The sequence below is a fragment of the Notamacropus eugenii genome, chromosome 4 (assembly GCF_028372415.1).
Source record: "Notamacropus eugenii isolate mMacEug1 chromosome 4, mMacEug1.pri_v2, whole genome shotgun sequence".
In the NCBI taxonomy this organism is placed as follows: Eukaryota; Metazoa; Chordata; class Mammalia; order Diprotodontia; family Macropodidae; genus Notamacropus; species Notamacropus eugenii.
The window spans coordinates 93355299-93381103 of NC_092875.1; the positions used below are offsets into that span (position 1 = coordinate 93355299).

At 40.2% G+C, this 25805-nt stretch overlaps 2 pseudogenes; one reads left to right on the top strand and one right to left on the bottom strand.

Moving 5' to 3' along the window:
- Positions 1-14299: 14299 nt before the first annotated feature.
- LOC140502278 (protein disulfide-isomerase A3 pseudogene) lies at positions 14300-17028 on the bottom strand (annotated as a pseudogene).
- Positions 17029-20294: 3266 nt separating this feature from the next.
- LOC140502279 (lysine--tRNA ligase pseudogene) lies at positions 20295-21944 on the top strand (annotated as a pseudogene).
- The last annotated feature ends 3861 nt before the right edge of the window (positions 21945-25805 follow it).

A 25805-nucleotide genomic window follows, 5' to 3' on the forward strand; every position in this document is an offset into this window, starting at 1 on the left:
CTTCCTTCCTCTCTTAACTCCCACATCAAATCAGGTCTCCTTCTGCCCTAGGGCCTGACATTGTCCATCAACCCACCTTCTTCTCTCCTTCCCCAGTCTGGGAAATGAATTTTAGGCAACAGGAGCATGTTCAGATGATGTGCACCTGGCTTACATGTGAATTGCCTCTTGTTCTCCAGAAAGCTGACAAGAGATGGAGATGCTGGCAGGATTAATTACACTCCCTCAGCACAATGCGGGAATTAAAAGGCAGGAGGGTGAAAAACACAAAGAAAATCTATCAGCAGCCTTTTTTGCAAAGAATGGAAGAAGGACTTTCATTATTGCTTTATTATTGGGGGATGCAATGAAAGGGTCTGGAGCTTTGTGTTTTAGAAGTCCTATTAATGTCACCCACCTCCACTCCCCATCTTTAAGGCCAAGAAATGGGGAGGACAATGGTAGAGATGTGGAGAGTAGAAGGGAAATTCCACCCTCCCACTCCTCCCACAGTATACTCCTATTTAGTTAGAATTAATAGACCGACATTTAGACTTCCTAAATTGTCAGCCTTGACAGCCATATGTAGACACTCCACAGGGGTAATCCAGGGCAAGGGAAAGTTCTCAGTTTGTTTCAGAGGAGAGAGGCCATTAGATTCTTTGACATACTTTGCCCTTCTAGATAAATCTTTAGTTATTTTTTCTCTACTATGAGCTACCATCTCCATCTCCAGACTCCCTGTTCACAAGCAAGGAGGTATTAAGGTCCTCAGCCTCCAGGGATTTTTTTTTTCTTTAGGAATCTCCACCCTCAGATCCTTTCCCCTTTTTCTGAACTGATCTCAATCCTTAAAAGTGGAAATGTGTCACAATGCAGAGAAAAACAACAGATTAGGGATAAAAGGCCTCATGGAAGTGCCAGCCCTCCCATTTACAAGTTGGGTGACTGTGGGCAGTAGCTACTCTTCCCTAAGACTCAGTTTCCTCCTCTCTAAAGTGTGGTTAAGACTAAATAAGCAAATTTTACCTTTTTTCTTGTGTCACAAGCCCCTTTAGGACTCCTCAAAATAACACCTTTAAGTGAAAATGAAATACATAGAATTCAATAAGAAACCAATTATATAAAAAATACGTATCCCCCCATCCAAATTCAGAGATTGAATGTATTCTTGATCCCCTTGAAGGCCTTAATTCTAGATTAATAACCCCTGGACTAGTTGATTCGAAGGCCCATACTAGCCCATTTACCCATACTAAGACATCTCTTGCTCTTAGTGCTCCAACATTCTGCAATTTTTGTAACAGTGCTATAAAGCTTTACCTCATACTATAATTAAGATATAAGGTATAAGTTTTGTCTGTACAACTTTCTGGGCATCCCAAAGGATGCTGAAGTTGCTGGAGTGTGGAGGGAGTGGTAAATCTCCTCCCTCCCTTCTTACCCCAACCCCAGTTCATCAATCACATGGATTTTTTCAGAGACTGGCCAAATACTCAGTCTAATTCAGAATTGATACTCTACATCCTGGCTCCCAATTAAATACCTGACTGCTGGTTCATTCCAGTTCTCTTGCTACAGGATTTCATTATCTACAGATATGAGTGAGAATCTTAATTGTCTCAGTATACTTGGAGACTCACAACTAATCAGCGTCTTATTGGCACTCATCAAGAAAATATACTGAGTCTCCTTCACTTGTCTCCCTTAAGGGCTTATATTGGTATATGCACTTAGTAGGCACTCAAAAATAGTGATTCAGTGAATAAAGGAGTGAATGAATGATGAATCCATGTAATATAGTAGAAGGAAATCTGAATCTGGGGTCAGGGAATCTGGGTTTGCATCGTACTTTTTCTCCTAACTAGTTGTGTGACTTTGGGTAAGTCAGTCTATCCATCATGACTCCAGTTCCCTCATCTGTAAAATGAAGGGATTTAATATGATTCTATAAATAAATACATGTGCAATTTTTAAAGGACCACAAATAATGAGAATCTAACTTCCTTTCACTCTGAAGCTAGTTTTCTGGTTAGACCATAAAACTATTAATGAAGACACACATAGTTTTAGAGTCAGTAAGAACCCTCAGGATAAGCCCTAATTTTTCCCCAGAAGGTTCTTTGCCTCTGGTTCCCATTACCTAGCCTTGACACTGTTCTTACTGACTGATCCCTAACCTAAGTCCTAGACTGAATCCTGGCTACAGAATAAGCCTTGACTCTGGACAACAACTGACCCCCTGATCCTGACTCCAGACCAAATTCTAACCAGACCACCAATAGGGAGCCCTAGCACTTGTCCCAAACTGAGCTCTAATCTGGGCTCCAAACTTAGCCCTTAATGTCAGCTGCATTGACTTGGCAGTCCATCAGAAAAAGCTTTCCAAAGGGCGTGAAGAAAGTCAACATATCCAAGATGAAGGAAATCATAGTTCCATTGGCACCTGCTCTGGTCAGACCCCATTGAGGATTCTGAGTTCAAATCCAGGCACTCTATTTTAGGACAGATGTATGGAAGTTCTAAAATGTCTAGAATGCCACTATGATGGTACAAGTCTTCACACCATATAAGGATTGGTTAAAGGAATACTTAACCTGGAGGAGATAATATTTGGGAGGGACATAATAGCTATCTTTAAATACTTAGCAACCTAGATTTAGCGCTCCAAGAGACCTTAAGAGACAGAGTACAACTCCCTCATTTTACAGACAAGGATACAGACTAAGAAAGGATTAGTGACTTGTCCAGGTGATTCACCACACAGCTAGTAAGTAGCTAAGGTAAGACTGGAACCCAGGTCTTCCTGATCCCAGCTCCAAGTTCAACATATGACTCTTGGTACCATACTGCCTCTTCTATTTACAAGTGAAAGAGGGATTAGACTAGTTCTCTTACACACCAGAGGGAAACATAATGATGGACAGAGGTTAAAGAGAAACAAAGTTAGGCATATTATAAGGAAGAACACTTCTTGATCATTACAGCCACCAGAAAGAATTCACTGCAGCACAGAGTCTTAATTTTCCCTTCACTGGCAAAGGAAGTACTTGAAGGGGAGAGGAAGAAAGAAATAATATTAAGCACCTACTATGCACCAGGCAATTTAATTTGTAAAGATCATCTCATTTGATCTTCACAACAATACTGAGTAGCTGTTTCTTTTTAATCCCCATTTTACACATGAGGAAACTGAGGCAGACAGAAGTTAAGTGATTTACCCAGCCTCACAAAGCTGGTAAGTATCTGAGGATGGATTTGAACTCAGGTCACTCTAACTCCAGGCCCAGAAATCTATCCACTATACCACTTAGCCACAGTGTTTCAAGCAAATGCAGAATAGAGAGAATTCCTATTCAAATCTAGATTAGACTAGTTTGCCACTAAGGTCCCAACTCTGAGATTCTGTGGTTCTGACTCAATCTCTGATGATGAATGTCTCATCTAAGCCTTGGTAGCTGGGTCAACATATGAGACAGTGGTCTATCCCTCAGCCTGTACTTGCAACATTTTCTATGATGTTTGCCATCCTGGCACTTAGAACACTCAGATGGATATTCCTTAAGAGACTACCATCCCTCCTCACTTACAGAAGGCATCAAAAAGAGATTTCAACGGAGGTTGTTTAGATAGCAGCTGTTTTTAGAATAACAGAGGTGAAAGAGAATTGAGATACCATCCAGTTCAGTGCCCACCTGAAGCAGAAATTTCTCTAAACAGAGATCCCTAACCTGGAGGCTGTGAACTTAAAAGAAATATTTTGCTAATTACATTTCAATCCAATTGATTTCCTTTGTAGCTGCATGCATTTTATTGTATGCATTTAAAAGTATTATTCTGAGGAGTCCACAGGCTTTACCAGACTGCCAAAGGGATCTATGAGAACAAGTAAGTTAAGAATCCCTGTTCTAAAACCTGAAAAAACTTACAAGAACCTATAAAAAATGAAGTAAACAGAACTAATGGAATACTGTACACAGTACAGCAATAGTATACGATGATCTATTAATGATTTAGCTATTAGTAGCAATGCAATTATCCAAACACAATTCCATTGTGAAAAATGCTATCTACCTCCAGAGAAAGAACAGATGAACTCTGAATACAGATTGAAGCAAATCATTTTTCATTTTTTTTGTTTCTTGGTCCACGTTTTCTTTCATAACACAACTAATATGGAACTGTATTTTATAGGACTGCACATGTATAACTTATATCATTTTTTTTATCATATCAGGTAAAGAGAAGGAGGGAAGGGAGAGAATTTGAAACTCAAAATTTAAAAAAAAAACTAATGCTAAAAATTATTTTAAAAAAGTAAAAGAAAAATCATATAATTTGGAAAATATGATATTATTAAAAAATAAAAGAACCCTTATTTTAAAATAACTCAATCATACTTCTAAAACTTGGACACACAAATCACTTTACCCAACAACAACTCTTTGTAGGGGTAGATCAGTAGAATAGGCTTGGTAACTTAAGACACAGTAGTCCATGATTATAGCAGTCTACTGTTTGATTAACCCAAGGAACCCAGCTTCTGGGATAAGAACTCACTGTTTGACAAAAACTGTTGAGAAAACTAGATAGTAGTGTGGTGGAAACTGTGCATAGACCATTGCCTGACGCAATACACAACAACAAAGTTCAAATGCATACATGATCTAGGTATAAAGGCTGATACTATAAACAAATTAAGGGAGCAAGGGATAGTGTATTTGTCAGCTTTATGAAGAATGGGGAAATTTATGACCAAACAAGAGATAGAGAATAATATTATGAAGTGCAAAATAGATAATTTTGATTACATTAAATTGAAAAGTTTTTGCACAAACCAAGCCAATGCAACCAAGATTAGGAGGGAATCAGAAAACTGGGAAAGATTTTTTACAACTAATGTCTGTGATAAAGGCCTCATTTCTAAAATATATAGAGAGCTGAGTCAAATGTATATGAATACAAGTCATTCCCCAATTGATAGTCAAAGAATATGAACAGGCAGTTTTCAGAGGAAGAAATTAAAGCTAAATGTAGTCATGTGAAAAAAATGCTCTAAATCACTATTTATTAGAGAGATACAAATCAAAACAACTCTGAGGTACCTTGTCACACCTATCAGATTGACTAACATAGCAAAACCGGAAAATGATAAATGTTGGTGAAGATGTGGGAGAATTGGAACACTAACTCATTGTTGATAGAGCCGTGAACAGATCCAACTACTCTAGAGAGTAATTTGGAACTATGCCCAAAGAGCTACAAAAAAATGTGCATATCTTTGATCAAGCTATATCACTCCTAGGACTATATCCCAAAGAGATCATTTTTTTTCATCCTCAAGTTTTTCTTTTTTCAAATTTTTAAAATATTTATTTGTTGTAACAACATTCATTTCCATGAAATTTTGAGTTCCAAATTTTCTCTCCATCTCTCCCCTCCTCCCACCCCAAAATGCTTTGCATTCTGATTGCCCCTTCCACCAATGTGCTCTCCCTTCTAACACCCCTCCCTTCCCTTATTCCCATCTTCTCTCTTGTCCTGAAGGGCATTGTACCCCATTGCCTGTATTTCTTATTTCCCAGTTGTACGCAAAAACAATTCTCAACATTTATTCCTAAAACTTTGAGTTCCAGTTTCTCTTCCTTCCTCCTTCCCCACCCATCCCTGCTGAGAAGGCAAGCAATTCAATATAGGTTATATATGTATAGTTTTGCAAATGACTTCCATATAGTTATGTTGTGTAAGACTAACTATATTTCCCTCCATTCTATCCTGCCCTCCATTTCTTCTATTCTCTCTTTTGATCTCATCCCGCCTCAAGAGTGTTTACTTCTAATTGCTCCCTGCTCCCAGCTGCCCTCCCTTCCATCATCCCCACAGCCTGCTTATCCCCCTTTTCCCTACTTTCTTGTAGTTTAAGAGAGATTTTCATACCAAATTGAGTGTGGATGTTATTTTTAACTTCAGCCAAATGTGATGAGAGTAAGCTTCACTTTTCCCCTCTCACCTCCCTGCTTTTCCCCTCCATTGGAAAAGCTTTTTCTTGCCTCTTCTAAGAGAGATAATTTCCCCCATTCTATTTCTCCCTTTCTTCTCCCAATATATTTCTCTCTCACCTCTTAATTTTATTTACTTAGATATAATCCCTTCCTATTCAACTCACCCTGTTCTCTCTCTCTGTGTCTGTCTGTCTGTCTGTCTGTCTCTGTCTGTCTGTCTGTCTCTCTCTCTCTCTGTGTGTGTGTGTGTGTGTGTGTGTGTGTGTGTGTGTGTGTGTTTGTATAATCTTTCCACTCTGCCATCTTGGTTGAGTCCACCCAAAGAGATCATAAAAATAGGAAAAGGTCCCACATGCACAAAAATGTTTATAGCATCTCTTTTTGTGGTGGTGAAGAACTGGAAATCAAAGGAATGCCCATCAATTGGGGAAAGGTGGAACAAGTTGTTGTATATGAAGGTAAAGGAATAGTTAGATTTTAGAAAAACCTAGAAAGACTTATCTGAACTGATGCTAAGTGAAATGAGTAAAACCAGGAGAATATTGTACACAGTAAAAGTCACAGTATGTGATGACTTTTTCTGATAGACCAAGTCTTTCACAGTAAAGCAAGGGCCTAAAATATTCCCAAAGAACTGTTGAGGCAACATGCCATCCACAACCCGAGAAATGACTATGGAGTCAGAATGCAGAATGAAGCAGATTATTTTTTCTTATATTGTGTTATGTTTTCGTTTGGTTTGGTTTTTCTCATGACTTTTCGGATTCATTTTAATTCGTCTATGCAACATGACTAATGTGAGAATGTGTTTAATAAGAATATATGTGTAGAACGCATATGAGATTACATGCCATCTCGGAGAGGGAGGGGAGAGGGAGAGGGAGAAAATTTCAGACTTATGGAAGTGATTGTTGAAAGATGAAAACAAATAAATTAAATTTTAAAAAGAGATTAAATAATTATACTATCTCTCTCAAAGAGTTTTTTTTTTTTTAATTAATTTGTTTTCAGTTTTCTCTCCCTGGCACCTTGCAAAAAGACAGCTGCTTGTTATGGTGAGTTTGTGACCATTCTTGCTGCCCTGTACATGTAGCCACCAACATTGCTCTTGATACAGGAAGAGGAAGGAACAATTCTCTCCTTCCCCTGAAGTCCATGTAAAAGTTGGCATTGACCAAGACCCCAAAAATAATCTGCTTCAAAGGAAGCCAGAAGTTGCCTCTCCCTTCTCTTTGTAGCTAGCTCACAACATAGTCCTGGATCAACTGTGATCATCTTTGACACACTAAGAGAACCACTGGTCACATATCTGTGTCTGAAAAGTGGGGCCAAGTGGAAGTGATCAAGAGACATGTACAACTCCATTGTCTCTGATACACAGGTCTGCTCCTTCTTCACAATTATACTTCTTGTGATAAACTCTGCTTTAGAGTAGGCCCCTTGCTTCTGACCATTCTCCATCCCCTATCTTGTCCCACACTGGAACATTCTTTACCTGAAATCTTCTATGTTGGAAATCCCTTACATAGAGTGAATCTTCCTATGACATCAGAGATAGACAACCAATCTATTGTACCTGAACTGGCACTCTTCTATACCTACCCCCATGCTCCATTAGTACCAATGGCCTACACAGAGGTATCTACTGCTCTACTGAGTGAATTCCCTATTTTAGGACCTGCTCTAGTGTCAGGCCTAGAGGCCTAAGGGCTACCCGAGTCTTACCTTACCTATCACAGGTCTTTGGCTGGCCAAACCGGATAAAGGTATGAGAGAAGAGACTTTCCAGAGTCGAACAAGGGTTAGGCTTTATTCAGGGTCTTGGTTACATGTGCAGGGTGAATTCTTCCTTAGGAGAGAGGAATCCTCTTCCCAAGGAGGCAAAGATCGTACAGTAAGAGAATGGAAGCGGGAGTGGGAGAGGGAAGAGGGAAGAGGGGAGAGGGAAGAGGGGCCTTCTGTCCTCTAAGGGCCCCTCAGCGCTAAGAGTGCCTTCAGGCTTTCCTGACCCTACTTACTCTCTCCCACCGCATAGTTTGCACCTGAATACCGTGCCTGTTCTGAGCCCTTAGACAACAATAGGTGTGCTCAGACTATGGATTAATCTCGAGGGTGGGGATGCTCTCCCCAGCAAGTTTCCCACGTGGAAGAGGCAGAAATGCACGAGATAGCCCGGGTCTCACACCTCAATTCCCAGCTGTTCCCTGGGGGGCCTCATGAGAACTCTAAGGTTTGGAAGTCCTCACCTTTACCTGCCCAAGACTGTCCACATAGAACTGAGCTTACACCCCCAACACTCTAGTGGTTGGAGAACCAAATCATGGCGAACTGGAGGTGTTAGTATTTGACCTGGTTTGGGAGTGTCAGCTGCTCCCCTGATTTTTCCTTCTCTAATTGCCCCATATACGTGCCTGGGATCCCTACCTTGGATTGTCTCCCCAAGCCTTCAGCCTCTGTTTATATACCTTCCCCCTCAATAAAAGTCAAATTCAATGTGTATATATGTGTGTGTGTGTGAGAGAGACAGACAGACAGACAGACAAACAGAGAGGTGGACAGAGACAGAGATACAGAAAATAGACTGAGAGAAGACAAAAGAACTAATGAAAGTTCAGGAGATTCCACCCTTCAGTATCTTGCCTTGAGAAATACCCACAAGGACTTAGCCAATGTCAAGGATTCCTCACCCTGAGTTTGCTCTTCTGCATTAATGATCAGCAAGTTTCAAAGGGACTTTCCCAGAATATATCGAGAGTGCCAGCCCACTCCCTCTCCTGGACTGTTCCCTGAGCCAGCAGGAAGCTCTAACTTACTAAAATGTTACAAAGATAATACCCAGACATTCCATCCATTTAAAAGCTTCTGTTCAAAAGCACGAGCTAAACAATAACCTTGTTGTACTTACCTCCTAGAGATCTAGGACACTCTTTCTTTTCCAGATGAAAAATACAACATTTTTTTCCCTTAAAATCTAAATGATCTTTATCTAATACCTAAACAGTGCTAGTCTGAGGGGCAGGGAGGTGAGCAGAAAGCATTTGTTTAAAATTTTCCAAAGCCTTTCACATTACAGCAAGAACAGAAGGCTGGTCTTGATGGGGAGACCAGGGCATAAGATCCTTCTCTTTAAGCATCTAAAAGACTGTCAAATAATCAGAAGGAGCAGATATGCTCCATGGACCTAAGAAGAGAATTAGACATGTGAGGGGAAAGTAAAGAGGAAGATATTTTTTTCTTAATATAAAGATATAGGTTTGGGTTCCAATAAAGAGATTTTCCTTGTATGAGTTTCAACCAAACCTGGTATTGATGTTATCACAAGAACTTTTCTATCACATGTAGATTTGATTAGGAAGGCCTTCTCCCATAGCTGGCACCAATCACTTTTTTTCTCAAGCCACCCCATTCTCAGGGTATATATTTTGCCACTTGAACCCCAATCTTGAGCATGTCCTCTCCTTAGCACTTTTCCCTTACCCTTGCACTGAAATGAATTTCTTGTAACCATGGGGACAAACCTCCATTTATATTTTCATATAGTTTGTGTAGATCTCTCTCTCTCTCTCTCTCTCTCTCTCTGTCTCTCTCTCTCTCTCTCTCTTTCTCCATATATGTGTATGTATAATTTCTACGTGGGTATGTACATATGTACGTGTGCACCTATATACATGTGTGTATGCACGTGTTTGCCTTCTTACTTCACCATATCATAAACCTCTTCATTGTAGCAGCCTCCAGGATATAAATATCCCAGGAATTCCAGAACTCAGATCTTTGCTTTAAACCTGAGCCCCAAGGCCAAATCAAGCACCTCTTTAACCCCACAATGAGAACATTGACTTTGAAGTTAATTTCTGAGGCCCTGACTGGAAAAGCCCTGCCTGGTCTCCATTCTTGCTCCTTGACTCTATCCTTAAACCTTAGGAAGGGCCCCAAACCCCCTGCATCCTGAACCTCATGAACTAAACAGCCTGATCAGGGACACAGAGATGTTCTTCTTTTGTTCTTCTGTGGGAGAGCCCTAAATGTTTTCTTCTTTGAAGCCCCAGTTCCAATGAGCCCATGGCAGAGGTCAGACTTAGACACTAGAAGAATAGAGAGAATTGTGATAGTCCTACTGTGATACAGTGGAAAGGACACAGAGTTGGGGGTTAATAGACTTTTGTAAGGAAAAGAAAAAAAGGGGGGACCTAGATTAAAATCTCTCCATTGCTTTCTACCTGTGTATCCTTTGCTAAGTCATGTCATATCTCTGAATCTCATTTTCCTCATCTATTAAATGAACAGCTTAAACTTACTGACCTTTATAACCCCTGACAGATCTAAATCTATTTTTCCTATGATAAAGAATATATCTGGTAGAAAAATTAATCTCATGAGTCAATAAGGAAACTGGCTACTAAAGGAAAGGACTCATGTAAGGAAGAAGGAGCTGAGAAGTTGTTCAAGTAAGGCAGTATCATCGTGCTGCAGAGGCCCTAGAATGCCAGGTGGCTGAAGACTATGCCATAGGCAATGGGGAGCCATGGGAGTTTCTTGAGCTGGGAAATGATATGGTCTAAGTAATGTTTCATAATGATGATTGGGACATTGTGGACGGAATTGAAGAGATAAAGAATAGAGGTAAGGGGGATATTACAATGATCCAGGTGACAAGTAATGAACAAAACTAACGAAAGTAAAGGTCAAATGACGGAACCAAAGAAAAGTGCCATAGAGGTAGAAGGGGCAAGACTGTATCTATGAGGTAAGGACAAGGACGGAGGCAAAGATGATTCTAAAGTTATCAGGCCTCATGACTAGGAAAATTCTGGCCCCACTGGAATATAAAATTAAAAGGAAAATGAGGAGTTCCATAGGTTGAATTTGAAGTGAGTGCCAGTAAGACATCTAGATAGAGGAGATTGACTTAGGTAAGGAGCTGGAGATTTGTGTCTTGAACCTAGGTGAGAGTTTAGGGCAGTGTATAAGCATATATTAAGCCCTTATTGTGTGCCAGGTACTAGGCCAATCACTAGAAATGCATATAAGTGTAGAAAGACAGGCCCTGTTCTCAAGAAGCCAAATTCTTATTTAGCTTCAAAATCCAATGATCTTATTTATGTAGATTTGAGTGCTTCAGTATAGTAGGGAAAGATGTGAAAATGAAAAGAGTAGTAAGAAACAGGCCAAACACAGAGCTCTGAGGGGTAACTAAATACGGGGAGGGAGGGAGGGAGAAGAGGGAAACAGGAAAAGAGCCTGAGGATGGATGGTCAGAGTCGAGAGCAGGATAATGCAGAGTCACAGGAATGAAGAAGCCAGTCATTCTTGGCATTAAGGGGCTGTGAGCTCACAGAACACTAGCCAATCTAGTTTAAATCTTTTAATTCATCAACAATTTATTTACTGAGTGCTGTTCGTCACAGGCCTAATAACGTTGAGTGTTCTGGGGGAACACTTCAACTCTGCAGGCAGCTGTGGTTTCATTTGTGTGCATCCTTCCTTCAATGAGGTTGATTGAAACTCCACTACAATTTGGTACACAGTCTTCAGGAGGTCTTCTTACTTGCCTTTTCAGTTGTTTCTTCTCATTCCCTTTCACACACTGTGTTCCATGGCCTGTAAGTTGTTCCTCTTAAATGAAATCCCATCATCTCTTATCTTTGTACATTTGTGTAGGTGGGCCTTCTCACTTTTGCCCCTTAGCATTCTTAGCATTCTAGAACTGGCTGTCCTATGGACACCTCAGACTCAAAATGTCCAAAAGTGAATTCATTATCTTTTCCCTAAAACTCTCCCCCTCTTGCTAAAATCTCTATTGCTGTCAAGGTTACTACCATCTTTCTGGTATCCTAGGTTCTTAGTCTAGGTGTCATTCTCAACTCCTCACTCAGTCTCTCTCTTCCCCCATATCAAGGCATGTCAATATTCCCCTTCTCCCCTCTACCCCTGCCACCAATCTAGTGCATGTCCTCATACCTGGACTATTGCAATAGCCTGCTGGTGGATCTGCCTGACTCAAGTCTCTCTCTATTTGAGTGCACTATCCACAAGGCTACCAAAGCAATCTTTGTAAAGAGCCCATCTGACCATATCTCCCCACTATTTAATCAACTCCACCAGATTCTTGTTACCTACAGGATCAGGTATAACATCTGGTTGTTTTTTAAAGTCTTTCATAACCTGAACCTCTCCTACCTTTCCAGTCATCCTATTCCTGATTTACCCCTGACAAACTCTGCAGTCCACTGGTGCTGGATTCCTTGATGTTCACTAGACAAAACACTCAATTTCTCTACTCTGGGCATTTTCACTGGCTAGCCATCCCCCATTCCTGAAATTGTCACCCTTCTCATCTCTATCTCTAGGCTTCCCTGGCTCCCTTCAAGTCTTAACTTGCATCTCATCTTTTACAAAAAACCTTACCTGGTCCTCCTTAATAAAGAGGCCTTTCCTCTGAGACCATCTCCAATTTTTATATGTATACACATGATAGGCAGATAGATAGTTAGATAGATGATACACAGATAGTCTTGTTTGTACATAGCTGTTTTCCTATTGTCTCCCCTATGAGAATTTGAGCTCTTTGAGGACTGAGAATTTCTTTACCATTTTTTGATCCCCAGTGTTTAGTACAGTGCCTGAAGCATACAGTAGGTGCTTAATAAATGCTTGTTGACTCAATTTTTTTGACTACTTTTTTCAAACTAGAGTGAAGAGTAGGTGATTCCTTCTGCAGGAGGCCTATCCAAGTGTGTTCAGTTATTTGTATTCTTTCCCTTTTATTCCTTTGAATAACCTTGTGAATAGTAGAAATTTGCTTATCTGTATACACATTTGATCTCCCCAGTAGAATAAAAGTAACTTGAGGGCAGGGACCATTTTAATTTTCTTTCTTTGTTTCCCTAGTGTCTAGCTTGGTGTTTTCATCACAGTGAGGCCTTGATATTTTTAATAGAAAATTTAATAGAATTTAAGAGAATAGAATTGTGTTATTAAGACTAAAAAATTCTCCATTCTTTGCAAAGCTGATTTGGGGCCTCTCCACACCGGTTCTTAGATGACATATGTACTGGAAATTGCTTGAACCTTACAGAAAACCTTTTTTTATAGCTTGGTAGGTCTGATCTTTTGCTAGCATAGCTTCTTAGGATCCAGGATTACTACTATCCCACAATGACAGTCATGTAGTAACAATTACTGTTGGGTCAGATATAAAACTTGAAGGGATCTAAGAACTCATTGGGTCTAATCCACTCATTCCACACATGAGATAACAGATGCCCAGAGAGGTTAAGGGCTGTTAGTGGAGGATGTGGAAAAATACAGATGTGAACTTAATAATATCTAAATAATAACAATTATATCACTGCATCTCTAAGGTCTCTTTTATAGGCCTAACGTATTCATTTCTATAATGTAATGCCCTTCTCCAATCCATCATCCACTCAGCTGCCAAAGTAACCAACCTAAGGCACATTGCTCCCTTGTTCAATAACTGCTAGTGGTGAAGGCCTACCTGCCTGCAGGAGAGAAGGCTAGTCCTTGTGGAAGGCCTGGCATTCAAGGTCCTCTACCACATACCTCAGCCTACCTTTCTAGTCCTCTTTTTAATATGACTGCTCATTATGTATTATACACTCCAGTCATTCTTATCTAAGACTCTAGAGGCTTATAGTTTCCCCATGCATTTGTAGAAGCCATACCTCCTGTCTGAAATGCATTCTCTCTGCATCTCCATCTTTTTTTTAAAGGGAGTTCATTTATTGTCAGTGTTCCAAATGTACAAAACAATTAGAAAATAACCCCCCAACTCAACTCCCCTCTCCTTTCAATAGGTGGTGCAGTGGATAGAGCATCAGTGCAGGAGTCAGGAGGACCTAAGTTCAAATCTCAGCTCAGACACTGTGTGACCTTGGACAAGTCACTTAACCCCAACTGCCTCATCCTGGGTCATCTCCAGTCATCCTGATGAACATCTGGTCACTGGATTCAGATGGCTCTGAAGTGAGAAGTGAGGCTGGTGACCTGCACAGCCCTCCCTCACTCAAAACAAAGTCAAATGCAAGTCATATCATTATTTCTCTGATGGCATGGTCTTCTTTGGCAATGAAATATGAACACACACATAATAATACCCCCATAATAACACATATAATCCCCCCAACCCCCATCCCCCCAAACCACAAACAAATATCAACTGATTCTTGTGTTTTCATTAACAGTGCACCTAAAGAAACAGCTTAGCAAAAATTAAACAGGATTCAAATGGCATCCATGCTGTCCACTCATCCCTGAGGCACTGATTGCCCCATGACTAGAAAAGAGTCCTTATACAAAGTGGTCTGTTTTTGGCTGCTACTTTAGAGATCTTCCTCTGCCTTCTCCTTTTTGGATTTTTCCCCTTGGATCACAGGGGGATTTGTAGCTTCTCTTTGTAGGTAGTTAATAAAGTCATTAACTTCATGACCACCTTCATATTTCCATGGATTCTATTGGTATCTTTGCTGAGCTTTTCTCCCAACTCTTTGTACTTGAATTCCAGGTTTTTACAGTGACCAAACCAAAGAGCATAGAGTTCTATCAGAACATCTTTATCAGTATTCACAATTTCATCAAAGTTCTCAGCTACCACTACTTTCACAGGTCTATCATTATTCTCTGGGATAGGCTTGAACTTTAAGCATCTCCTCAAGTTGCCATCAAAGCAATTCTGCAGGAATTACTCAAGGGCCTTCCCATCACAGGCAAACTCCTCTTGCATAACATATTTCTCTCCTTTAGCAGTTTTGATAACAACAGACACCTCTCCAAAGGTTCTTTCCAAACCAAAGTCACAAAGTTCATGGCTAAAAGTTTTTCGACTAGCAATAGCAAAGTTGAGTTTCGGTATAGCTTCTAGGAATTTCTGCACCACGATCATTACTCTACTTCTTCAGTAGTTGGATCCTTTAGCATTCATCTCATAGCCTAGATCATAATAAGCTACCTTGCCCTGGAATAAGTCTTTGTTTTCTTCTGTCATGTGAGGGCAAATACCAAAAATGTTCTCCTGGATAAAATTTTAAATTTTGCCACTGGTTATCTTTTCCTATTTGTACTGTATACTGTTTTCCTCAAATCTGTTAGCCAGAACAAAGTAGTACCCCCTCCATCATCAGTATACTTCCTCACCACTGTTAGACATGAGGATTTATGGAAAATTATGTCAAAATTTGGTTGCCTGGAGAAGTTCATCGGTATGGTACCACAATTTCATAATGGCATGTTTTTCTAGTCCTGGACAGTGGACAATGCTCTTGTGCCTTCCTAGTCACTAATGGAGTGAAACAGGGCTGTGTGTTTGTTCCCATGCTTGTTAGCATTATGTTTTCAGCTATGTTGTCAAATGCTTTCAAGGAGGATGAACACAGCATCAAGGTCAACTGCCATACTGATGGTCAATTCTTCAATTTGAAAAGGCTACAAGCCAAGACAAAGTAGTGGGTGTTGGTGCATGATTTTCTGTTTGCAGATGATTGTGCACTCAGTGTAGTCTCTAAAGCTGAGGTGCAACAAAGTATGGATCAATTCTCTACCACCTGTGCTAATTTTGGCCTAATAATTAATACCAAGAAAACACAGGTGCTCCATCAGCCATCACCACAACATACATATGTGGAACTATCAATCGCAACAAATGGAGAAGTTTTGTATGCTGTGGATAAGTTCATTTTCCTTGGTAGTATACTTTCCAGGGATGTGCACATTGAAAATGAGGTTGACGCATGTATTGCTCAAAATAGCTCAGTGTTTGGGAGGCTCCGAAGAAACTTTTGGGAGACAAGAAGTATTAGACTGACTACCAAACTGAAGGTCTACAGAGTCGCTGTGCTGACCTCATTGTTGTATGCCTGTGAAACATGGACAGTCTACCAGCACCATGCCAGGAAACTGAATCACTTCCATTTGAACTGTCTTAGGAAGATTCTGAGGATCACCTGGCAGGATAAGATACCAGACAATGAAGTCCTTGCTCCAGCTGAACTGCCAATCGTTCAAACTATGCTTCAGACAGCACAACTCTGATGGACTGGCCACATTATTCAAATGCAAAATGCATGCTTGCCATCTTATGGAGAACTCACATGGGGCAGGAGATCACATGGTGAACAGAGGAAGTGATACAAAAACACTCTCAACGTCTTTCTCAAGAACTTTGGATTTGACTGTGTAACATGGGAGACGCTGGCATAGGACTACTCAGCATGGCATGCCCACATTTGAAAGTGTACTGTCCTCTATGAGCAAGGCAGAATTGAGACAATACAAAGTAAATGTAGGATGCACAAATTTGGAGTATTCACTCCAAATATTCACATCCACTATCTGTGCCCAATCTGTGGTAGAGCATTCCAAGCTCGTATTGGTCTGATCAGCCACAGTTGGACACTTTATCATGATGATGTCATTTTGGTCCTCTTTGAAAATGGACACCAACCAATCCACCAACTTCGTCACTGGAGCATCAATATTGGTATGTTCAAAGCAGTTGTTTTCTCTCAAGTTTGTAGCCGTTTTTAAGAACTCTGAATGAGATTCACTGAATAAGTCTCTGAAGAAGAATACAGAAGTATTTTTGTCACTAATGAACTTCTCAAAATCTTCTGTTCTCATGAGAGAAACTGAGGCAGGTCCTGCCTGCTTCTTCAGATGACTCACAATTCCATTAGCTGTCCCAGGGCCATCATGGCCATCTGGGTCTTCACTATTTCTAAATACTCTCAGGGTGGGATAGCCGCTGACTTCATATTTGTTAGAAGGATTTGCCAAAGGAACGATTCCTTTCAGCCTGATTGCTACAGCTTCCTATTCTGGGGCAAGCCTTTTACAATGTCCACACCAGGGCACAAGAACTCCACCAGCTCTGGCCGGCACTACCCGTATGAGTCACAGGCTGCTCCAAGTTGTCATCTGTGAGCTCCACGTAGGAGGTGGTGTCAGCGGCCCAACAGGCTTCGGCCAGGAGCAGCGCCAGACCCGGGAGCAGAGCGAGATGGTGGCGTATGGCTGTGGAGGGGATCATGGTCCAAGGCAGGAGAGGAGGAGGAGGAGAGGGAGGTGGGTAGGACCGGTCCAGGCATTATTTCTGCAGCAGTATGGAAGGTAGTTCTGGATCTGCATCTCCATCTTTAAGATTACTTATCTTTCATTTCACGTCAAGCTCAACCCCTCTGTGAAACCGTGCCCCGCTCCAGTTTCTAGCACTTTCTCCCTTCTCAAATTACTTGTATAATAATTATAGTGACTGTGAAAATGTATACCCTCAGGAGCAGAACCAGGAGAACGTTGTACAGTTACAGGGATTATGTGATGACTAACTTTGATAGACTTAGTTCTTCACAGAAATGCAAGGTTCTAGGACAGCTCCAAAAGGGTCATAATGGAAAATGCTATCCACATGTAGAGAAAGAATTACAGAGTTTGCATGCAGAGTGAAGCATACTAGTTACTCTCTCTCTCTCTCTCTCTCTCTCTCTCTCTCTCTCTCTGTGTCTTCCTCTTTTTGCTTCTTTCCATTGGTTATAATTCTTCTTTACAACATGATTATGTGAAAAAATGTTTAATATGAATGCATATGTAGAGCCTATATGAAATTGCATGTTGTCTTAAGAAGGGGAAGGAAATTTAAAACTCAAAAACTTATGGAACTGAATGTTGTAAACTAAAAATAAATATTTTTTTTTTAAAAAGAAAATGCATCCCTCAGTAAAATCCAAACATCCTGAAGGCAGGGACCATTAACATATTTGGTTTTTGTGTCCTTAGCCTGAATACAGTGGGGAACCCTGAGGAGAGTAGGTATTTATCAAATTGAACCAAATGAATTCATCTGAATCCTGAATTCACCAGAATGAGCTCTGATACCCCTATGCTCTCTAGTCTACCATCCTGTTTTTTTTTTAGAATTTCTTCCAGCTTTGACATCCCCTGGTTCTATGATCCAGAGGCAATGGGCACTGAATTTACTATTAGAAGTATCTATAGGAGAGAGAAGAAGAGAGCTGAAAGGCATACAGAGGTCTTGCCTGAAGATTTCAGATGCCAGCCATGTCTGCTCACTATCAGAGCCTGTCAGTAAGAGAAAAGGCAAAATGAGGACTTGTGAAGTGATAAGGTTGCCCTTGAGATTCACTGGGACTGCTATCAACTCAGCTTGAATGAGCTTTCCAGGGCACTTTCTCCTTGGTCAAGCTGGACTTGAGCAAAACTTTTCAAAGGATACTTTTCTTTGGGCTGTGACATTGTGGAGAAGGAGGGGATAGAAAGCATCAATTTCATCCCTCAGAGGTTCCAACTTTCTTTGTCCCACTACTTCCTCTGCAGAAAAGCAGCCGCATCTGAGCCAGAGACTCCAAGAATTTTGTCCTCCTGTCCCCAGTCAGTTCTATTGATCTCAACTGATGTGGACACCCACCCCAATGATTTCCCCCACCCCATCTCCTTTCCCAACCCGACATTACTCTCAAGAAACTTATTCACACTGCATGATCTCTAACCAACAATGCTGTATTAAAGAAACTGGCATTAGAAGCCAAAAGAGTAAGTCTCTAATGTAGAATTCTGGTGGGGAGGTGATAGTGGATATTTCTCTCTGGAACTTTCAAAGTTCAAAAATAAAAGTAAGGAATCCATATGCTCAGCAAACATTTCTTTGAGTCAGGCCTGTAACTAATCTATGAAGTCAGATAATAGGAAAGGCAGTGAAGATCTGTGAGGTCCAGTTGATGTTTGTATAACACTTTAAGGATTACAAAGTATACTAAATAAATTATTTCATTTGTTCTTCACACAAATCCTGTGAGGATGATATTCAAAGCATTATTTCCTATTTTACATTTTCTCTCTAAAATATGGAACTAAGAAAAACTAATGAAATTATCCATGGTTACAAGGATGCTAAGCAGCAGAAAGAGCATCAAAAGCCACTTATTTTCTGATCTGAAGTCCAGTGAGCTTCCCATCATCCAACACTACCTCTTACCATAGTAGTAAGACTTCATCACCCTCACAAATGTCAGTTCAAGACTATGTGTCTAAATATGTGTTTAACAAATGCTGTCTAATAGAAAAAATATGATGGAGGTAAATAAAGAATTTAGGGAATTTGGTCCTAATTAAAAAAACTTGACTTTCACTGTCAACCACATTATATGGGTGAAAAAACATATTAATAATAGTAAAAATTAGCATTTATATAACGTTTAAGGTTTTCAAAATAGTTTGCAAATATTATCTCTTTTTATTCTCATTACAACCTTCACTAGTAGGTACTTTATTATCCCCCTTCTACTGATGAGAAAACTGAATCAGAGGCTGGTTGTCTAAGGGCACACAGCTCCCTTCAGAAGCGAGATTTGAACTCAGATCTTCCTAACTCCAGGTCTGATCTGGTTGACTGTTGTCCCTCATTCTCAAAGAGGACCAAAATTGTATCATTATGTCAATATACAATGTGTCCAACTGTGGCTGATCAGACCAAAAGTATCCCAAATCCTTGGTTGGTTGATTATTGTCCTACGTGCTTGAAGAGGACCAAAATGGCATCGCTGTGTCTGAGGCAAGGTAGAGTGTGTCCAACTGTGGCTGATTACAGCAGTGTTCAGAAGGCTCTACCACAAGTCAGATACAGTCCATATGAATGTAAGGGAGATGTTTCTAAATTTGTGCATTTCATGTTTCTTTTGAGCCATTACAATTCTGTTCTGTTCATAGACAACAGTACCTTCTTTTATGTAGGCACATGGTGATAGGTGGTCCTGTGCCAGTGTCTCCCATGTCTCACAATGGATTCCAAAATTCTTCAGAAGGAATTTGAGAATGTTCTTGTATAGCTTTTTCTTATCTCCCTGTGAGAGTCTGCCTTGTGTGAATTCTATATAAAATAGTCTTCTAGGCAAATATACATTTGGCATTCAAACAATATAGCCAGCTCATTAGAGTTGCACTCTTTGCATTAGAGTTTAAATGTTTGACAGCTCAACTCAAGAGAGGACTTTGGTGTCAGTTACCTTATCTTGCCAGGTGATCTTTGGAATCTTTGTAAGACAACTCAAATGGAAGTAGTTCAGTTTCCTGGCATGGCGTTGGTATACTGTCTAGGTTTCACAGGCATACAACAATGAAGTCCACACAATGACTCTGTAGGCTTTCAGTTTGGTGGGTGATCTAATAGTTTTCCTCTCTCACACTTTCTTTTGGAGTCTCTCAAATGCTGGACAAGTTGTGGCAATGTGTGCACTAACGTCTTCATCTATGTGTGCATCTCTCTAAAGTATACTGATCCCCTTTCAGGTTAGGTCCTTTGGTGAAGATGGCAGAGGTGCAGGGAGCAGTGGTGACCAAAGACAGCACCAAGATAAAACTGAACAAAAATGAGCTGAAGAGACATTTGAAGGCAGAGAAGAAAATGGCTGAGAAAGAGGCAAAGCATTAAGAGCTCAGTGAGAAGTAGCCGAATCAAGTCACTACTATCAATCCAATCACTGGTAATGGCATGCCTGCTGAGGAGCATTTGGAAACAAATCAATATTACAAGACCAAAGTCAAATGATTCAGCAGCTGAAGGTCAGTGGAGAAGATCTCCACCCACACACATTCCAAATTCCTCCTTGCTCATCCACTTCATGAAGCAGTATAATCATTTATAACCAGGTGACCACCTGACTGACAGCACCATGAGAGTAGCAGGTCAGATCCAAGCAAAATAGGCTTTTGGGGGGAAATTTGTCTTTTATGATCTTCAAGGAGAGGGAGTCAAGGTACAAGAAATGACCAGTTCCATAAATAATGAATCAGAAGATTTTTTTCATATAAATAATAAACTTTGATGAAGAGACACTATTGGAGTAAAGGAGAAAACCAGGAAGGGAGAGCTGAGCTTCATTCCCCATGTGATTACAGTTCTATCACCATGTCTTCATATGCTGCCTCACCTTCATTTTGGCCTTAAAGACAAGGAAACACATTATCATCAGCAATACTTAGGCTTGATCCTGAATGATTTTGTGAGGCAGAATTTCATCACCTGCTCCAAGATAATTACTTATATAAGGATCTTCCTAGATGTGTTGGGCTTCCTGAAGATAGAAACTCCCATGATTAATGTCATCCCAGGTAAAGCTGTTGCCAAACCCTTTATCATTGTAAAGTTTACGTCAGGTTAATGGAGGGTGGGGGAAGAGTTAAAGATCTTCCCCACCCATCAATAGGCCTGAGATATCTTTTGGTAATTTCTAATAAGGCACTGGGTCACTGGGTTACGAGGGTCATGCCCTCCAGATCTGAAAAGTGTATATATACTCTGAGGTGAGATTTTACTTTGGACCTTATTTTTTGGAAGAAGGTTGGTATGCCAGATGAGACTATGATTAGCCATTAAGAAACACCCCAGCTTTGAAAACCCAGATGTTGGTGCTTCTCTCTCTGGTGATGATGTATGTATTGTTTATAGTCAGAGAGTTGGAAGCCCTGACTGTTGGTCTTTCTGTTTGTAATTTCCATTTGTAATTTATGCTTGTATTTTCTCGGAAGTTCAGTGTGCTGACTTTTCCCCCTGAACTAAGTGAATAACATATGTGTTTGATTAAAGTAGATTGTTGACCCCTCAAAAGTTGCGTTCCTTTTAGAAAAGCAAATCTGATAACCTGTACAGCAGGCCCTCCTATATATGCTGGGATCTTTGCTGTTACAATCACCTACCACAATGAGCTGGATATGAACTTGTATATGAGAACTTTATCACAAGATGCTGGTAGTTTGTGTCATTGACTAGGTTTATGACATTGAATGTCAGTTCAGAAATGAACTTATTTGTCTCACAATTCTGCATTCACAACCTGTGAGTTCAATATCGCATATGCAGATTATCATGATCTCATGGAGATCACCGAAAAGATTATTTCAGAAATGGTGAAGAACATCTTAGCTAGAGTTGAATAAGCACAGGCACTTTACCTCACGAGAGGAACCTAATGGAATTTAAAACCTCTTCAGTTGGATGTTCATCTAGAGGGGGGTTGGCTTCAACCTGAGGTATATAATCAATGGCTTCAGCATTGATTGATGGTGATCTGGTGAGAAGACTGTGGGAGCATTCAGCTCATTTCTCCAGTATCATGTCCTTATCACTAATCAATGTGGTCCCATCAGTACTGAGTAGTTGAGATGCATCATAGCTGCACCAAGACCAAAGGTCTTTGGCCTATAAATAACCTTGAGGTCATCATAAAAGTGCTTTAGATTGTTACTATCAGCATAAAACTGAATTTTATCTGCCTTCTTACTGAGCTAATACTTCTGCATCTCTCTAAGTTTTGCTTGTACTTCATGCATGATGGAATTAAACACTGCTTTGTTAGAGACGAATGAACTATCCTGTTGGTAAACCCTGTGAAGTTCTCCTTTTTTGTTTAACATGTTCTGATAGAAAGGAAGAATGACAAATGTCAGAGAGGATGTGGAAAGATTGGGCACTAATTTGTCAAACCAATCTTGATGTTTGTGAATGTTATGGCCCAAATGAGTAAATGTAATGCAGTACACCAAATCTCTGAAAGCTGCCCACTTCTTTTCTGCTCTACTACTGCCAACAGTGTGTAAGCTCAGATTTCCCTTAAAATTAACACACTGTTCACATTCAGAGAAGGTTCTAATTTGTTGACATAAATCTGGTAGTCACCTTGCCTTGGGGCCACTGTCTTTGTTGGATGCAAGACTATGATTGGTCCAACACTCTACCTCACTCATCACCTTCATTACTCCCATATCCAATCTGTCTCTTACAAGGACATAGTTTTATTAAATGCCAATGTTTGCTCTGAGGGTATATCCATGAAGTTTTGTTGCATTTAGGTAAATGGAAGATAGTGTTGGTAATGAGGTCATGAGACACACAAGTCTTCAGTAGTAAGTGATCACTGCTGTTGCTGTTTCCAACTTCATTCCTTCCAAGGACTCCCTGCCATGTCTGATATGACTTTAAAATCACCTTGAATGACAAGTTTGTCTTCTTTTGGCACACTGATAATGAAGGTTTTCGTAAAACTTTTCTTTAACCTCATTAGGATTCAATATGGTAGGAGCATGAACATTGATGGTGGTGTGTGGTACTTTCCTGCAAATGACAATCATATTATCTCGAGCCTGTCATTTACTCCTTTTGGGAGGCATACAAGGTTTTGACTAGATTGGTTTTGATTGCAAAACCTACCCTGGTTTCATGGTCTTCCCTATGACTGAGGCCACTCCAGAAATACATGTATCCAGCTCCAACTTTGGTAAGTTGACCTTCATTTACCAGCTTTGTTTTACTCAGGGCTTCTATTTGGGTATGATACTCATTGCGTTCTCTTGCAACAAGAGCTGTTTGTCTTTCAGGTCTACTGAATTTTAGGTTGTCCATAAGTATGTGTGCATTCCATGTACCAGTGGTCAGTGAAATCATGTTAGCAAAAGGTTTAGTACAGGTTTTTGTGTTTCAACCATAGGGTAGGATCCCTACCTGCTGCAGTAAATATACCAGGTTTGGGTAAGCAGACAATTTTTAGAGTACCTTTCCTAGCCCTTTCTTCATACCAGGAGGTAAGTAGTGTGTTACCTTAAAAAAGGCTTCTTGGATATACAAAGGACTGCCAAATACCATTGATTCTTCAGTCTAGTGAGATTATTCTTTGACCTAGGTCACCTGTGTTCAGGTTTGTAACTAAGGATCCCAGTATATCCATACCTGCTACTCCATCACTTGCCCAACACCACATGGCTTTGAGGTCTGTCAAAACAGTTAAATAGTATGAGTTATGTCTTTTGGCTTGCACGTAAACTGAACTTAACTGAGGTAAAGTTGCACAAAATCATCAGTCTCCTTCTCTATTCCAGAGTCACTGAAGTCCAATGGCAAGACAAAAGTTGACAGTTGATGATGATGGCTTGAGATGCAGTGGACGACATTGGTGTCTTCAATTTCTAACCAAGCTCTAAATTCTCCACAGTACCTGTTTCCTCTGACTTAATGGTCTGTTGGAACAAATTGTTCACATTCACCCATTCCTACAGGGTAAAATCTTCACATGATTAGACTAGATATTTTCCTAACTCACCAATGGGTTTCAGACTTATTGGTTACCCTCAACCTGGTTAAGCCCATCTATCCAAATGGTTTACTGGGGTGCATCCACTATGCATTCTACAACTTCTTGGAACCACAGGTAACAGTTGGGTAGCAGGTGGACACTATAAGTGGAAAGTAACCCTGAAAATAGGTCAGCACCAAAGGTGCTAGTCTTCCCTGACACCTGTATACCCCTAACTCCAGGTAAAGTATTCTTTCTACTCTGTCACAAGGCTATCTCTAAAATAGTGTAATATATAACATATTAGGTACTATGTTCTCTGTGGAGAAACATTATGCCCCATCCTTTAGTAAGTCAGTCATTAAGCATTTATTAAGCACATGTGCCAAAATTTGTGCTAAGTGTTAGGGACACAAATAACTACCAAAGAGAGTCTTTTCCCACAAAGAACTCTCAATTTATTTGCAGTCATCCTTTTATCAGTTCTTCACAAACACTGAAAGTTGGCATGTCAGATATTATCATTTCCATTTTAGAGTTAAGTATTTTAAGACATGAACATCTAGGTGGTACAGTGGATACAGCACTGGGCCTGAAGTTGGGAAGACCTGAGTTCTAATCCAGCCTCAAACACTAGTTCTATGCCCCTGGGTAAGTACTTAATCCTGTTTGACTGAGTATCCTCATCTGTAAAAAGATCTGGAGGAGGAAATCGAAAACCACTCCTGTACTTTTGCCAAGAAAACCCTAAATGATGCCACAAAGAGTTGGTTGTGACTGAAACAACCAAACAACAACATTTTGAGGTTCAGAAAATGAATGATATGAGTCATGTTCTGATTTAATGGCAGAGCCAGTTCTTAACATTCATCCTGGGCAAAAAGCTCTCCTACAAAGTTTAGAATCCTGTAGAATGTTGCTTCATAAAAGGTATTTGATGGGGAAAATAAGTGTGATGTTGATGAAGATAACAATGTTGAAAATAACAACATTACCTATAAACACTATTACATGATATTAAAATATAATACTTCTAGATGTAACCACTAAAAGGGCCATTGTAGGAGTTTGTCATATGGGCACAGACACAAATAGCCATTTAGTGAAAGCCCCTTGAAATACTTAAGCCTGAGAATACCCTCATCTCAATAATCAGGTAAACAAACATACAACAACAACAAAACAAAATAAATTCTGCTAAAACCTAAGAGCTGCTGAAGGACAACCAATGGAAACCAAGATGGCAGCTCCATGCTAATCTACTGTGAGCTCGAGCCCTGGTTTACAAGGTTAAGGGAAGAGAGATGGGCTAATTATTACAAGTCTTGGAGGCAGAGAAGATTATTCCTGAGGTAAAAAAGCAAGACTACTGGCAATCACGCTAACAAGGACATCAACCTCTCACTCAGTCTAAGTTTTCCTGTAGACTGATGTGAAAAGCAGGAAAATTGAGAACTTCTAGATGATTGTTCTAGACTGATCAATTGGATTATATTTTAAATGCATTGCTGTAGGAGCATAGATTTAGCACTGGGAGGGATTTCCTCTCTGAGATTTTATTCAACCCTTCATCCATTTTACAGATGAGGAAACTGAGATGGGGATGATAAATGACTTGCCCAAGGTCACACAAGAAGTATGCTTAACGGACAATATTTGAAGCCACATTCTCTGACTCAAGAGCTAGCACTTTTTTATTTTTTAATTTAATATGTTTTGTTAACATGTTCTC